Raw genomic sequence first — 16,369 nt, forward strand, 5'->3', positions numbered from 1 at the left:
CAACTAGATCTAAAATAGTTTGTGGAGTTCAAGTAAGTCCTTCTCACAGGAAGAACTTCATACCACAGATGCTGTGAAGAGGATTTACTTGAACTCCACAAAGCTCAGGCTGGCTTCTCATAGCACTGAGTCCCACTGTTGCAGAAGAAGCACCTGCACAGTAAGCTGGGCTCTCTCACAACAAAAATGCCCCCCAGGGTTGCCCCACAGGCCAATTTGGCAGAGGGCATTTATTTTTATTTGAGACTCCCTCTTACGAAAAGACTCTAGCCTGTGTCAAGTTGACATAAAAGCAGCTGCACAGCAAGCCATGAGGAGCAAGCCAGCAAGCAGCATTCCTACATGACCTCGGCCTCAGATCCTGCTCTCAGGTATCAGCCTTCAGTTTCCTGCACTGACTTCCCTCCATGATGGAGTATGACCTGGGTCATGGAGTATGACCCCATCCTCCATGATTTGCTTTTGGTTTTTAATCACAGCAATAAGAAACCCTAAGGTAGAAGTTGATACTAGGGTCATGAATGTTTCTGTGACAAACCTGACTCCATTGGTTTTGGAAAGATTTGGAAGGACTTTGGAACTTTAGGTTAGAAAAGTAGTTGAGTGCTTGGAGATTTATGCACTGTTCTGTGAGATCATGGAAGAGAAAGAAACGTTGAGAGCATAGGATGGAGGCCTGGCTTATGAAGTTTCAGATGGGAGTTTGAGACTCCCTTAAAAGCTCTGTGGGAACTGTTTATGTCGTATTTGGTATTACAGATTTTTCTGGCCAGCTGGAGTTGAAGAAATCAGATGTGATTTAGAAGATTGTGATTTAGATGTGATTTAGAAGATTCAGCATTGTGGAGGTGAAACCTGGGAAATGTTTCTGGTCATTAGCTCACAGACGCTGTAGAAGAAAGTCAGTGCTACATCTTGAACTGGTGGCCAAGACTTGTCAGTGAAAGAGTCAACCACATGTTATTGGTTTGGGAACGATGAAAAGTGCTGTGTTAAGGGATCGTGGAGAGCATCTGAGCCTTGGCACGATGAGAGTCCTAAAGAGGCCATTAGTAAAGGTGCAACCTCAGTTGCAGTTGAGGACTCAGAATGAAGCAGTTGTGGAGACCCCAGCATAATGGAGATGCTAGTACTGTAAGAACGGCAGCAGCCATGGGGTGGAGTCTGCTTGAGTCTGTGAAGGAGCTTTGTGTACCCTGGATAGACAAGATGGAGAAGTGGTATTGCTCAGACCTTTTGGAACCTAGCAGATTGCAAGTCCCAGACATCCAGCACTGACCTATTTACACCTCTGGAGCTTGGTTTTCATTTGATTTAACTGTGACTGTGCTCTGATTTTTCCCTCATGGCTTAAGAAAGTATTTAATTCATCTCCTTTTTAGTTTTACAGAATCCATAGTTAATAGACTTGATATTTTAAAGAGACTGAACTTTTAACATATTTGATTTTTTTAAGTCAGTGGGACTTTTAAAGTTATATTGTGTTTTATGTTGTGATATTAATATTAATATGGCATCTTGAAGACAAATGAGAAATACTGTGTTATAGTTTACAAGAAATGTCATTGTATGCCATGTTGACAAAAGACCTATTTTGCTGGAGAGTATATTGTAAACTTGACATAAGCTAGAACCATCTGGAAAGTAGGAACATAATTTGAGTATATGCCTTTATATACTGGCCTGGACACAAATCTGTGGAGCATTTTTAGAATTGAAGATTGATTTAGGAGGGCTCAGTGTGCTGCAGTGGTTCCAACACTGAAAAGGTGGCCCTGAGTTATACATGAAAGGTGGCAGAGCAATCTGGGTGGAAGGGAGATAAGCCAGTAAGCAGCATTCCTCCATGGCCTATGCATCAATTTCTGCCTCCAGCTTCATGCCTTTAGGTCCTTCCCTCATGTCCCTTCATGATGTACTACAACTGGAAGCAGAATAAATCTTCTTCCCAAGGCATAGAGTTAATCACAGCAATATGAACCTAACTAAGACTCCGCCCTCCCAAATTTCTGGTAACTATTTGTCGTCCTTTTTCTCCACAGATTGTACCTTTGCTGAACCTCGTGTAGCTGGAATCACACAAGCACAGATTTCTGAAACTGGGTTTTTGCCCTTGGTAAGACTCATTAACATTCCTCCATGTTTATCTGTCTAAATGTCTCATTCCTTCTCAGTGTTGAGAGATAACCCATGATCTGAATATGACACAGTTTACATGTGCAGCTATTCAGTGATATCTTATTTGTGTCCAAGTTTTCAAAATCATGGTAAAAGCTGCCATGAACATCCATGTAAAGATGTTTACATGGTTGCTAGATTTCACCACCTTCGTAGATACTAAAGAGCACAGTTCTAGACTGTGATAATGACTGTAAGATCAGTGCTGCCTTGTTGCAGATCTGAGGAAAAAGACTTCTTCTGCGTTCTCCTTCTTAGCTAAGGCTTTAGCCTGGGATTTTGTTGAGGAAATTCCTATTCATGTCTAGGTTGCTAAGAGTTTTTAATCAGGAATTGGATGCTGGAATTTGTTCATTGTTTTTTCTCCATCTTAGACATGTTTCTGTGATCTTTTTTCCTTTTCTTCTTGGTGATGTGATAAATTAGATTAATTGATTCAAAATGATTATATATATACATGTATATATATACACATATACATATATATAGTAAAATTCTGTGACATATTTTTTTTGTTTATTAACTTGAGAATTTCTTATTTACATTTTGATTATTATTCCCATTCCCAGTTTCTGGGCCAACATCCCCCTAACACCTCCCTATCCCCTTCTATATGGGCTTCCCCTCCCCATCCTTCCCCCATTACCACCCTTCCCCCAAAAATCACATTCACTGGGGGTTCAGTCTTGGCAGGACCAAGGGCTTCCCCTTCCACTGGTGCTCTTACTAGGATATTCATTGCTACCTATGAGGTTAGAGTCCAGGGTCAGTCCATGTATGTAGAGAGCGGCGCGGCGAAACAAAGATGGCGCCGACATCCAGCCTTGTCTGGATATAAACGACTTACTGCGCATGTGCAGGCTTGTCCCCTTGCTAGGGCTCCCTCTAGTGGTTGAACAGCGGTACTGCACATGTGCGGTTTATGCACCAGGTGTCAGTTGACCGTTAATATGCTAATGAGGTGATTCATTCTCCGCCAATCCCTGGAGGACAAGTAGTGGGGTGATCCAAGCCCCACCAATCCCTGAGAGATAATTAGCATACTGTTGTCTATATAAGCCGAGCGATTTTGCTGCTCGGAGTCCCTGTTCAAGAGAGCTGTAACACTGAGAAGAGCTGTAACACTAAGAAGAGCTGTAACACAGTAAAGGCTTGCTCGCAGAAGAATCCTGTTGCCGCGCGTCGTTCTTACTGGCGGGACATTAGGCGCGCGACAAGTGGTGCTGAAACCCGGAAACCAACATCGTCGGTGCTGAGGGGACCCTTCAGTGTGCTGAAGAGGATTCAGAACTGCGAGAAGGTAAATTAAAAGGTAAGCTTCGAGAGGCATGCCCCTTTTTGGAAGAGAGCATGTCAGAAACGGATCAGAGTGAGAAATTAGGCTTCCGAGAGGCATGCCCCTTTTTGGATTTAACAGAGCATGTCAGAAACGGAGCGGAGTGAGAAATTAGGAGCGCGCAAAAAAGAAAAAGGTTACTAAAACAAAAGTGAAAGAGATACAAAAGGCGGAAGAAATGCCGCTGGAGGAAAAAATAGGTATACCCCGGAGGATGAAGTACAAGTCATCCGGAGAGGATACTTTGTATCCATTAAAAGAATTAGAAGCCTTAGAACTGGCTGGCAGTGACTCTGAGCAAGAGTTGTCAGAGTCGGAGGAGGAGGAATTAGAGGAAGAGGCAGCCATATATGAGGAAGAAAGATATGGGCCTAGGTGGAGAGCCACTGTGAAGAAACCTAAAGTTATGGATCCTTTGTGGGCAAGGCTGGTAATTTTGTTTCTTTTTTTTTGTGTGTGTGGGATAGAGAAGCCACTGACAGCAATCTTAAGCCCGGACCAAAACCTCTTTGGCAAATGGTCCCTGCCTGCTTAGAGGATAAACGATGTGAGGAAGCCGTTAGAGCTGTTAGGACAGGTCAGAGGGTCCTTGCAGAACAACAAGAAAGTATGTCAGAGGGAGAAAAGGTCTCAAAAGAAAAAAAGAAAAGAAAAGGAGATAAAAGGAACAGAGAGAAGGCAAAGATAAAAAATTGGGTCAGTACAGCTTTTGTTGTGGCTCAAGTTGAGGCTATTGCTAGGTATGTGATTAGGCTCTGGAAACCTCACAGAGTCATACTGATCAGATTTGATAGAGGTAGACCACCTGAAAATTTATTCAGGAGAATCAAACAAAAAAATAAACTTGAGTGTGCCTACTTGGATTCCTGGTCTCAAGGAGATTTAGCAAGTGACAAGGTGCTTCTCTTAAAAAAGCAGTTTCAATCGGCCCTTGGAGCCTTGCACCTGTAGCTAAGATATGTGTAGCCACTTCAATTTTGTTTTCTGATTGGTTTTAAATTTATAAATATTCTCTACATGCCTTGGTTATGGACTATTGGCTTTTAAGTTATTGGATATGGTTAAAAAAATGTAACATTGGTAACAGAAAGTTGACATAAAACTGGAAAATTTGGATGGAGTCATTCTAGATAACATGTGGCATGAGCCAATCTAGGGAAACAGGTCTAAATTGGGATGCCTTTGCTACAATTTTTTACTGAACATCCAGTGATTTTTCCAAAGGTCACTGCCTCAGAGCCTTTGTCTGGAGCGTTAAATATTTATACAGATGGCTCCAAAACAGGTGTAGGTGCCTATATGGTTGATTCTCAAGAACCAGTATTAATTCAATATAGACCAGGCACCCCCCAAATTACAGAACGTAAAATTGTATTGGAAGTTTTCAAAAGATTTCATGATTTTTTTAATGACTCTGCTTATGTAGTTAATGTGGTGTGCTCACTTGAAATTGCAGGGCCAATTCGGTCAACTAGTACTGTATGTCAAATTCTTTTAGAATTACAAAATTTGATTTGGGCCAGAAAAAATAAAATTTTTATACAACATATTCGAGCCCATACTAATTTGCCTGGTCCCATGACCAGTAATAACACCCTGGTGGATGCTAGTACTCATAGAGAGTTTATTTTTCATGCCACTCTGGTTGATCTCGCTAGAGGATTTCATCAAAAGTTTCATGTACCTGCTTTTACTCTTCAACAAAAATTTAAAAATCTCTAGAGCTGCAGCTTGTGATGTGGTGTTACGTTGCCAAAATTGTGTTCAATTTCACCACCCTCCTCATGTTGGGATTAACCCTCGTGGTCTGATCCGGCTAAAACTTTGGCAGATGGATGTCACACACATATCTCAATTTGGAAATTTAAAATATGCTCATGTTTCTGTTGATACCTGTTCTGGTATTATACACGCTACTCTGATGACTGGTGAAAAAGCTCGTAATGCCATTAGTCATTGCTTAGAGGCATGGGCAGCCTGGGGAAAGTCTGATAGTCTCAAGACAGACAACGGGCCTGCCTACACTGCAAAGTCCTTTCAGGCATTTTGCCAGACAATGCAGGTCAAACATACTACAGGATTGCCATACAATCCCCAAGGTCAAGGAATTGTGGAAAGGGTACATCGTACCTTAAAAGAGCTTATACAAAAACAAAAAGAGGGAATTGCCAGCAGCCGAACACCAAAAGAACAACTTTCTTTAGCTCTTTTTACTCTAAATTTCTTAATTTTGGATGCGCATGGCCGCTCTGCTGTGGATCGCCATGCTGCTACTACACCTATAACTAATGCAGAAGTAAAGTGGACGGATGTCTTAACTGATGAATGGTGTGGCCCAGATCCCGTGATTTCGAGATCTAGGGGAGCGATTTGTGTTTTTCCACAGAATCAAGAAAATCCAGGGGCTGGGGATTTAGCTCAGTGGTAGAGCGCTTACCTAAGAAGCACAAGGCCCTGGGTTCGGTCCCCAGTTCCGAAAAAAAAAGAACCAAAAAAAAAAAAAAAAAAAGAAAATCCAATTTGGGTACCTGAGCGTTTGACTCGAAAATTGCCTTCTGCTCTTCCTGAAGATGAGACTACAAACCCTACTATTACTACTGGGAATGGTAATACAGGTTAATTCGCTCACCCTGTGGGCTATTGCCAGATCCTGGCCAGTACCCATGCCAGTTCATAGCAATTCTACTGTTTTGAGAATAAGACTGACAAACATAATCTCTGGCCTTGGTTTCTATGGGTGCTGTCCAATGAGCAAGGGTCATATATATCCCTGACCCCCTTTGCTAGGTTGATGGGAGAGAACTTCGTGCTGTATAATGTTTCAGCTACCAGAAAAAGGTGATACCAGGTTGATCAATATTCAATATAATAACCTCTTGGTAAATAATACTGCCACTAGTACTTCAGTATGTGCTAGATCACCTTTTTTCTGATAAGCACTAATGTAAGCAGTGGTGCTTTAAATTGTAATAGCTCTGATGTAGTCTGCTATTTAGCTGAATGCTGGGATGGCACTAATGATACCGCAGTGATGGTTAAGATTCGCTCCTTTGTGCCAATCCCAGTGGAGGCAAACCCAGATAGCTTTCCTATTCTTAATTTGCTGAGAGCCAAAAGAGATTTTGGAATTACGGCAGCCATAATTTCAGCCATTGTGCTGTCTGCTGCCACAGCTACCACAGCTGCAATCGCTATGACCAATCAAATACAGACGGCTGAGACTGTCAATCAGATTGTAGAAAGAACTGCAGTGGCACTAGAGATACAAGAAGAATTTAATACCCATTTGGCATCTGGCCTTCTATTAGCCAATCAAAGGATAGATTTAGTTCAAGAACAAATTGAAGCACTGTATCATATGACACAGCTGTCTTGTGTTTCCTCCCTGAGAGGTTTATGCATTATTCCTTTTTGAGCTAACTTTTCTCAGCATTTTCAACAGAGCAAAGAAATCTCGAATTATCTGAAAGGAAACTGGTCCATGAAAGCAGAGCAACTATCAAGACAATTGCTGATGCAGATTGCTGTCCTCAACAGCACTAGGCTGGACCCCATCACAGTTGAAGACTTTACCTCATGGATTACCAATGCTTTCTCCCTTTTCAAGGAGTGGGCGGGCATGTTTGTCCCGGGGAGCTATTGTCCTTCTGGGATGCAGAGTAGGTCTCTGGCTTATTGGCCGTTTAAAAAGAGAACATGCCAGACACAAAGTGGTTGTTTACCAGGCTATGACCGCCATCAAAAAGGGTACTTCTCCCAACATATGGCTGGCCTCTTTGAAAGATCAAGAGTTCGCCCTAGATCATTTTTGTCACAGTCATGTGGAGTCATTGTATCCAGGGACGGGCAACTTTCCTCGAACTCGGACCAACCTAAGACACGGGGCCCGGTGGCGATAGGGTAACTCTATGAAGGGTAAGGCCGAGTTTGGATGAGAACGACCTAAGACAGGAGCAATGACAAGATTGACGTGACACCCAGATCTAGACCAGTCATTTTATTAAACAAAAAAGGGGGAGATGTAGAGAGCGGCGCGGCGAAACAAAGATGGCGCCGACATCCAGCCTTGTCTGGATATAAACGACTTACTGCGCATGTGCAGGCTTGTCCCCTTGCTAGGGCTCCCTCTAGTGGTTGAACAGCGGTACTGCACATGTGCGGTTTATGCACCAGGTGTCAGTTGACCGTTAATATGCTAATGAGGTGATTCATTCTCCGCCAATCCCTGGAGGACAAGTAGTGGGGTGATCCAAGCCCCACCAATCCCTGAGAGATAATTAGCATACTGTTGTCTATATAAGCCGAGCGATTTTGCTGCTCGGAGTCCCTGTTCAAGAGAGCTGTAACACTGAGAAGAGCTGTAACACTAAGAAGAGCTGTAACACAGTAAAGGCTTGCTCGCAGAAGAATCCTGTTGCCGCGCGTCGTTCTTACTGGCGGGACATTAGGCGCGCGACAAGTGGTGCTGAAACCCGGAAACCAACATCGTCGGTGCTGAGGGGACCCTTCAGTGTGCTGAAGAGGATTCAGAACTGCGAGAAGGTAAATTAAAAGGTAAGCTTCGAGAGGCATGCCCCTTTTTGGAAGAGAGCATGTCAGAAACGGATCAGAGTGAGAAATTAGGCTTCCGAGAGGCATGCCCCTTTTTGGATTTAACAGAGCATGTCAGAAACGGAGCGGAGTGAGAAATTAGGAGCGCGCAAAAAAGAAAAAGGTTACTAAAACAAAAGTGAAAGAGATACAAAAGGCGGAAGAAATGCCGCTGGAGGAAAAAATAGGTATACCCCGGAGGATGAAGTACAAGTCATCCGGAGAGGATACTTTGTATCCATTAAAAGAATTAGAAGCCTTAGAACTGGCTGGCAGTGACTCTGAGCAAGAGTTGTCAGAGTCGGAGGAGGAGGAATTAGAGGAAGAGGCAGCCATATATGAGGAAGAAAGATATGGGCCTAGGTGGAGAGCCACTGTGAAGAAACCTAAAGTTATGGATCCTTTGTGGGCAAGGCTGGTAATTTTGTTTCTTTTTTTTTGTGTGTGTGGGATAGAGAAGCCACTGACAGCAATCTTAAGCCCGGACCAAAACCTCTTTGGCAAATGGTCCCTGCCTGCTTAGAGGATAAACGATGTGAGGAAGCCGTTAGAGCTGTTAGGACAGGTCAGAGGGTCCTTGCAGAACAACAAGAAAGTATGTCAGAGGGAGAAAAGGTCTCAAAAGAAAAAAAGAAAAGAAAAGGAGATAAAAGGAACAGAGAGAAGGCAAAGATAAAAAATTGGGTCAGTACAGCTTTTGTTGTGGCTCAAGTTGAGGCTATTGCTAGGTATGTGATTAGGCTCTGGAAACCTCACAGAGTCATACTGATCAGATTTGATAGAGGTAGACCACCTGAAAATTTATTCAGGAGAATCAAACAAAAAGATAAACTTGAGTGTGCCTACTTGGATTCCTGGTCTCAAGGAGATTTAGCAAGTGACAAGGTGCTTCTCTTAAAAAAGCAGTTTCAATCGGCCCTTGGAGCCTTGCACCTGTAGCTAAGATATGTGTAGCCACTTCAATTTTGTTTTCTGATTGGTTTTAAATTTATAAATATTCTCTACATGCCTTGGTTATGGACTATTGGCTTTTAAGTTATTGGATATGGTTAAAAAAATGTAACATTGGTAACAGAAAGTTGACATAAAACTGGAAAATTTGGATGGAGTCATTCTAGATAACATGTGGCATGAGCCAATCTAGGGAAACAGGTCTAAATTGGGATGCCTTTGCTACAATTTTTTACTGAACATCCAGTGATTTTTCCAAAGGTCACTGCCTCAGAGCCTTTGTCTGGAGCATTAAATATTTATACAGATGGCTCCAAAACAGGTGTAGGTGCCTATATGGTTGATTCTCAAGAACCAGTATTAATTCAATATAGACCAGGCACCCCCCAAATTACAGAACGTAAAATTGTATTGGAAGTTTTCAAAAGATTTCATGATTTTTTTAATGACTCTGCTTATGTAGTTAATGTGGTGTGCTCACTTGAAATTGCAGGGCCAATTCGGTCAACTAGTACTGTATGTCAAATTCTTTTAGAATTACAAAATTTGATTTGGGCCAGAAAAAATAAAATTTTTATACAACATATTCGAGCCCATACTAATTTGCCTGGTCCCATGACCAGTAATAACACCCTGGTGGATGCTAGTACTCATAGAGAGTTTATTTTTCATGCCACTCTGGTTGATCTCGCTAGAGGATTTCATCAAAAGTTTCATGTACCTGCTTTTACTCTTCAACAAAAATTTAAAAATCTCTAGAGCTGCAGCTTGTGATGTGGTGTTACGTTGCCAAAATTGTGTTCAATTTCACCACCCTCCTCATGTTGGGATTAACCCTCGTGGTCTGATCCGGCTAAAACTTTGGCAGATGGATGTCACACACATATCTCAATTTGGAAATTTAAAATATGCTCATGTTTCTGTTGATACCTGTTCTGGTATTATACACGCTACTCTGATGACTGGTGAAAAAGCTCGTAATGCCATTAGTCATTGCTTAGAGGCATGGGCAGCCTGGGGAAAGTCTGATAGTCTCAAGACAGACAACGGGCCTGCCTACACTGCAAAGTCCTTTCAGGCATTTTGCCAGACAATGCAGGTCAAACATACTACAGGATTGCCATACAATCCCCAAGGTCAAGGAATTGTGGAAAGGGTACATCGTACCTTAAAAGAGCTTATACAAAAACAAAAAGAGGGAATTGCCAGCAGCCGAACACCAAAAGAACAACTTTCTTTAGCTCTTTTTACTCTAAATTTCTTAATTTTGGATGCGCATGGCCGCTCTGCTGTGGATCGCCATGCTGCTACTACACCTATAACTAATGCAGAAGTAAAGTGGACGGATGTCTTAACTGATGAATGGTGTGGCCCAGATCCCGTGATTTCGAGATCTAGGGGAGCGATTTGTGTTTTTCCACAGAATCAAGAAAATCCAGGGGCTGGGGATTTAGCTCAGTGGTAGAGCGCTTACCTAAGAAGCACAAGGCCCTGGGTTCGGTCCCCAGTTCCGAAAAAAAAAGAACCAAAAAAAAAAAAAAAAAGAAAATCCAATTTGGGTACCTGAGCGTTTGACTCGAAAATTGCCTTCTGCTCTTCCTGAAGATGAGACTACAAACCCTACTATTACTACTGGGAATGGTAATACAGGTTAATTCGCTCACCCTGTGGGCTATTGCCAGATCCTGGCCAGTACCCATGCCAGTTCATAGCAATTCTACTGTTTTGAGAATAAGACTGACAAACATAATCTCTGGCCTTGGTTTCTATGGGTGCTGTCCAATGAGCAAGGGTCATATATATCCCTGACCCCCTTTGCTAGGTTGATGGGAGAGAACTTCGTGCTGTATAATGTTTCAGCTACCAGAAAAAGGTGATACCAGGTTGATCAATATTCAATATAATAACCTCTTGGTAAATAATACTGCCACTAGTACTTCAGTATGTGCTAGATCACCTTTTTTCTGATAAGCACTAATGTAAGCAGTGGTGCTTTAAATTGTAATAGCTCTGATGTAGTCTGCTATTTAGCTGAATGCTGGGATGGCACTAATGATACCGCAGTGATGGTTAAGATTCGCTCCTTTGTGCCAATCCCAGTGGAGGCAAACCCAGATAGCTTTCCTATTCTTAATTTGCTGAGAGCCAAAAGAGATTTTGGAATTACGGCAGCCATAATTTCAGCCATTGTGCTGTCTGCTGCCACAGCTACCACAGCTGCAATCGCTATGACCAATCAAATACAGACGGCTGAGACTGTCAATCAGATTGTAGAAAGAACTGCAGTGGCACTAGAGATACAAGAAGAATTTAATACCCATTTGGCATCTGGCCTTCTATTAGCCAATCAAAGGATAGATTTAGTTCAAGAACAAATTGAAGCACTGTATCATATGACACAGCTGTCTTGTGTTTCCTCCCTGAGAGGTTTATGCATTATTCCTTTTTGAGCTAACTTTTCTCAGCATTTTCAACAGAGCAAAGAAATCTCGAATTATCTGAAAGGAAACTGGTCCATGAAAGCAGAGCAACTATCAAGACAATTGCTGATGCAGATTGCTGTCCTCAACAGCACTAGGCTGGACCCCATCACAGTTGAAGACTTTACCTCATGGATTACCAATGCTTTCTCCCTTTTCAAGGAGTGGGCGGGCATGTTTGTCCCGGGGAGCTATTGTCCTTCTGGGATGCAGAGTAGGTCTCTGGCTTATTGGCCGTTTAAAAAGAGAACATGCCAGACACAAAGTGGTTGTTTACCAGGCTATGACCGCCATCAAAAAGGGTACTTCTCCCAACATATGGCTGGCCTCTTTGAAAGATCAAGAGTTCGCCCTAGATCATTTTTGTCACAGTCATGTGGAGTCATTGTATCCAGGGACGGGCAACTTTCCTCGAACTCGGACCAACCTAAGACACGGGGCCCGGTGGCGATAGGGTAACTCTATGAAGGGTAAGGCCGAGTTTGGATGAGAACGACCTAAGACAGGAGCAATGACAAGATTGACGTGACACCCAGATCTAGACCAGTCATTTTATTAAACAAAAAAGGGGGAGATGTAGAGAGCGGCGCGGCGAAACAAAGATGGCGCCGACATCCAGCCTTGTCTGGATATAAACGACTTACTGCGCATGTGCAGGCTTGTCCCCTTGCTAGGGCTCCCTCTAGTGGTTGAACAGCGGTACTGCACATGTGCGGTTTATGCACCAGGTGTCAGTTGACCGTTAATATGCTAATGAGGTGATTCATTCTCCGCCAATCCCTGGAGGACAAGTAGTGGGGTGATCCAAGCCCCACCAATCCCTGAGAGATAATTAGCATACTGTTGTCTATATAAGCCGAGCGATTTTGCTGCTCGGAGTCCCTGTTCAAGAGAGCTGTAACACTGAGAAGAGCTGTAACACTAAGAAGAGCTGTAACACAGTAAAGGCTTGCTCGCAGAAGAATCCTGTTGCCGCGCGTCGTTCTTACTGGCGGGACATTAGGCGCGCGACACATGTATAGTCTTTAGGTAGTGGCTTAGTCCCTGGAAGCTCTGGTTGCTTGGCATTCTTGTTCATATGAGGTCTTGAGTCCCTTCAAGCTCCTCCAGTCCTTTCTCTGATTCCTTCAACAGGAGTCCCGTTCTCAGTTCAGTGGTTTGCTGCTAGCATTTGCCTATGTATATGCTGTATTCTGGCTGTGTCTCTCAGGAGAGATCTACATCCGGTTCCTGTCAGTCTGCACTTCTTTGCTTCATCCATCTTATCTAGTTTGGTGGCTGTATATGTATGGGCCACATGTGGGGCAGGCTCTGAATGGGTGTTCCTTCTGCCTCTGTTCTAAACTTTGCCTCCCTATTCCCTGCCAAGGGTTTTCTTGTTCCCCTTTTAAAGAAGGAGTGAAGCATTGGTATTTTGATCATCCTTCTTGAGTTTGATGTGTTCTGTGCATCTAGCATAATTCAAGCATTTGGGCTAATAGCCACTTATCAATGAGTGCGTACTATGTGTGTTTTTCTGTGATTGGGTTACCTCACTCAGGATGATAATTTCTAGTTTCATTCAATTGCTTAAGAATTTCATAAAGTCATTGTTTTTGATAGCTGAGTAATATTCCATTGTGTAGATGTACCATATTTTCTCTATCCATTCCTCTATTGAAGGGCATCTTGGTTCTTTCCAGCTTCTGGCTATTATAAATAAGGCTGCTATGAACATAGTGGAGTATGTGTCTTTTTTATATGTTGGGGCATCTTTTGGGTATATGCCCAAGAGAGGTATAGCTGGATCCTCAGGCAGTTCAATGTCCAATTTTCTGAGGAACCTCCAGACTGATTTCCAGAATGGTTGTACCAGTCTGCAATCCCACCAACAATGGAGGAGTGTTCCTCTTTTTCCACATCCTCGCTAGCATCTGCTGTCACCTGAATTTTTGATCTTAGCCATTCTCACAGGTATGAGGTGAAATCTCAGGGTTGTTTTGATTTGCATTTCCCTTATGACTAAAGATGTTGAACATTTCTTTAGGTGTTTCTCAGCCATTTGGCACTCCTCAGCTGTGAATTCTTCGTTTAGCTCTGAACCCCATTTTTTAATAGGGTTATTTGTCTCCCTGCAGTCTAACTTCTTGAGTTCTTTGTATATTTTGGATATAAGGCCTCTATCTGCTGTAGGATTGGTAAAGATCTTTCCCCACTCTGTAGGTTGCCGTTTTGTCCTACCAACACTATCCTTTGTCTTACAGAAGCTATGCAGTTTTATGAGATCCCATTTGTTGATTCTTGATATTAGAGCATAGGCCATTGCTGCTTTGTTCAGGAAATTGTCTCCAATGCCCATGTGTTCGAGGTGCTTTCCCACTTTTTCTTTTATTAGTTTGAGTGTATCTGGTTTGAAGTAGAGGTCCTTGATCCACTTGGACTTAAGCTTTGTACAGGGTGATAAGCATGGATCGATCTGCATTCTTCTACATGTTGACCTCCAGTTGAACCAGCACCATTTGCTGAAAATGCTATCTTTTCTCCAGTGGATGGTTTTGGCTCCTTTGTCAAAAATCAAGTGACCATAGGTGTGTGGGTTCATTTCTGGGTCTTCAATTCTATTCCACTGGTCTACCTGTCTGTCTCTGTACCAATACCATGCAGTTTTTATCACTATTGCTCTGTAATACTGCTTGAGTTCAGGGATAGTGATTTCCCCCAGAAGTCCTTTTATTGTTGAGGATAGTTTTAGCTATCCTGGGTTTTTTGTTACTCCAGATGAATTTGCAAATTGTTCTGTCTAACTCTTTGAAGAATTGGATTGGTATTTTGATGGGGATTGCATTGAATCTGTAGATCGCTTTTGGTAAAATGGCCATTTTTGCTATATTAATTCTGCCAATCCATGAGCATGGGAGATCTTCCATCTTCTGAGGTCTTCTTCAATTTCTTTCTTCAGGGGCTTGAAGTTCTTATCGTTCAGATCTTTTACTTGCTTGGTTAAAATCACACTGAGGTATTTTATATTTTTTGGGACTATTATGAAGGGTGTCGTTTCCCTAATTTCTTTCTCAGCTTGTTTCTCTTTTGTATAGAGGAAGCTATTGATTTATTTGAGTTAATTTTATACCCAGCCACATTGCTGAAGGTGTTTATCAGGTTTAGTAGTTCTCTGGTGGAACTTTTGGGATCACTTAAATATACTATCATATCATCTGCAAATAGTGATATATTGACTTCTTCTTTTCTGATTTGTATCCCCTTGATCTCCTTTTGTTGTCTGATTGCTCTGGCTAGAACTTCAAGAACTATAATGAATAAGTAGTGAGAGAGTGGGCAGCCTTGTCTAGTCCCTGATTTTAGTGGGATTGCTTCAAGTTTCTCTCCATTTAGTTTAATGTTAGCTACTGGTTTGCTGTATATGGCTTTTACTATGTTTATGTATGGGCCTTGAATTCCTATTCTTTCCAGGACTTTTATCATGAAGGGGTGTTGAATTTTGTCAAATGCTTTCTCAGCATCTAATGAAATGGTCATGTGGTTTTGTTCTTTAAGTTTGTTTATATAATGGATCATGTTAATGGTTTTCCATATATTAAACCACCCCTGCATGCCTGGGATGAAGCCTACTTGATCATGGTGAATGATTGTTTGATGTGTTCTTAATTCGGTTTGCCAGAATTTAATTGAGTATTTTTGCATTGATATTCATAAGGGAAATTGGTCTGAAATTCTCTTTGTTCAGTCTTTGTGCGGTTTAGGTAAAAGAGTAATTGTGGCTTCCTAGAAAGAATTCGGTAAATTCCTGTTAAGATAAATATTCCTTAACAGATAAATATCTGTTAAGTCCATTTGGTTTCAATTTTGTGGAATAGTTTGCATAGTATTGGTATGAGGTCTTCTATGATGGTTTGATAGAATTCTGGAAACCAATCTGGGTGGGGCTCTTTTTGCTTGGGAGACCTTTAATGATTGCTTCTATTTCATTAGGAGTTATGGGGTTGTTTAAATGGTTTATCTGTTCCTGCTTTTACTTCAGTACCTGGTATCTGTCTAGGAAACTGTCCGTCTTCTGCAGATTTTCAAGTTTTGTTGAATATAGGCTTTTGTAGTAGGATCTGATGATATTTTGAACTTCCTCTGATTCTGTAGTTATGTCTCCCTTTTCATTTCTGATTTTCTTAATTTGGGCACATTCTCTGTGTCCTCTTGTTAGTTTGGATAAGGGTTTATCTATCTTGTTGACTTTCTCAAAGAACAAACTTTTGGTTCTACTGATTCTTTCTATGGTCCTTTTTGTTTCTACTTGGTTGATTTCAGCTCTGAGTTTAATTATTTCCTGCCTTCTACTCCTCCTGGGTGTATTTGCTTCTTTTTGTTCTAGAGCTTTTAGGTGTGCTGTCAAGCTGCTGATATATGCTCTCTCCTGTTTCTTTCTTCAGGCACTCAGACCTATGATTTTTCCTCTTAGCACAGCTTTCATTGTGTCCCATAAGTTTGGGTATACTGTACCTTCATTTTCATTAAATTCTAAGAAGTCTTTAATTTCTTTCTTTATTTCTTCCTTGACCAGATTATCATTGAGTAGAGCATTGTTCAACTTCCATGTATATGTGGGTGTTCTTTCCTTATTGTTATTGAAGACCATCTTTAGCCCGTGTTGGTCTTATAGGATGCATGGGATTATTTCTGTCTTTCTGTATCTGTTGAGGCATGTTTATGACCAATTATATGGTCAATTTTGGAGAAAGTACCATGAGGTGGTGAGAAGAAGGTATATCCTATTGTTTTAGGATAGAATGTTCTATAAATATCTGTTAAGTCCATTTGGCTCATGATTTCTCTTAGTCTGTCT

The 16,369-nt window shown here is 41.8% G+C and overlaps 1 long non-coding RNA gene across 1 annotated transcript in view; it reads left to right on the forward strand.

Moving 5' to 3' along the window:
- Positions 1-2,964: 2,964 nt before the first annotated feature.
- LOC134485896 (uncharacterized) overlaps positions 2,965-16,369 on the forward strand; it is a 56,168-nt gene continuing 42,763 nt past the window's right edge. Inside the window, exon 1 of the long non-coding RNA XR_010064222.1 lies at positions 2,965-8,068. This is a non-coding gene — a long non-coding RNA (uncharacterized LOC134485896). The remainder of the gene's footprint in view (positions 8,069-16,369) is intronic.

Source organism: Rattus norvegicus, chromosome 2 (genome assembly GCF_036323735.1).
Source record: "Rattus norvegicus strain BN/NHsdMcwi chromosome 2, GRCr8, whole genome shotgun sequence".
Lineage (NCBI taxonomy): Eukaryota > Metazoa > Chordata > Mammalia > Rodentia > Muridae > Rattus > Rattus norvegicus.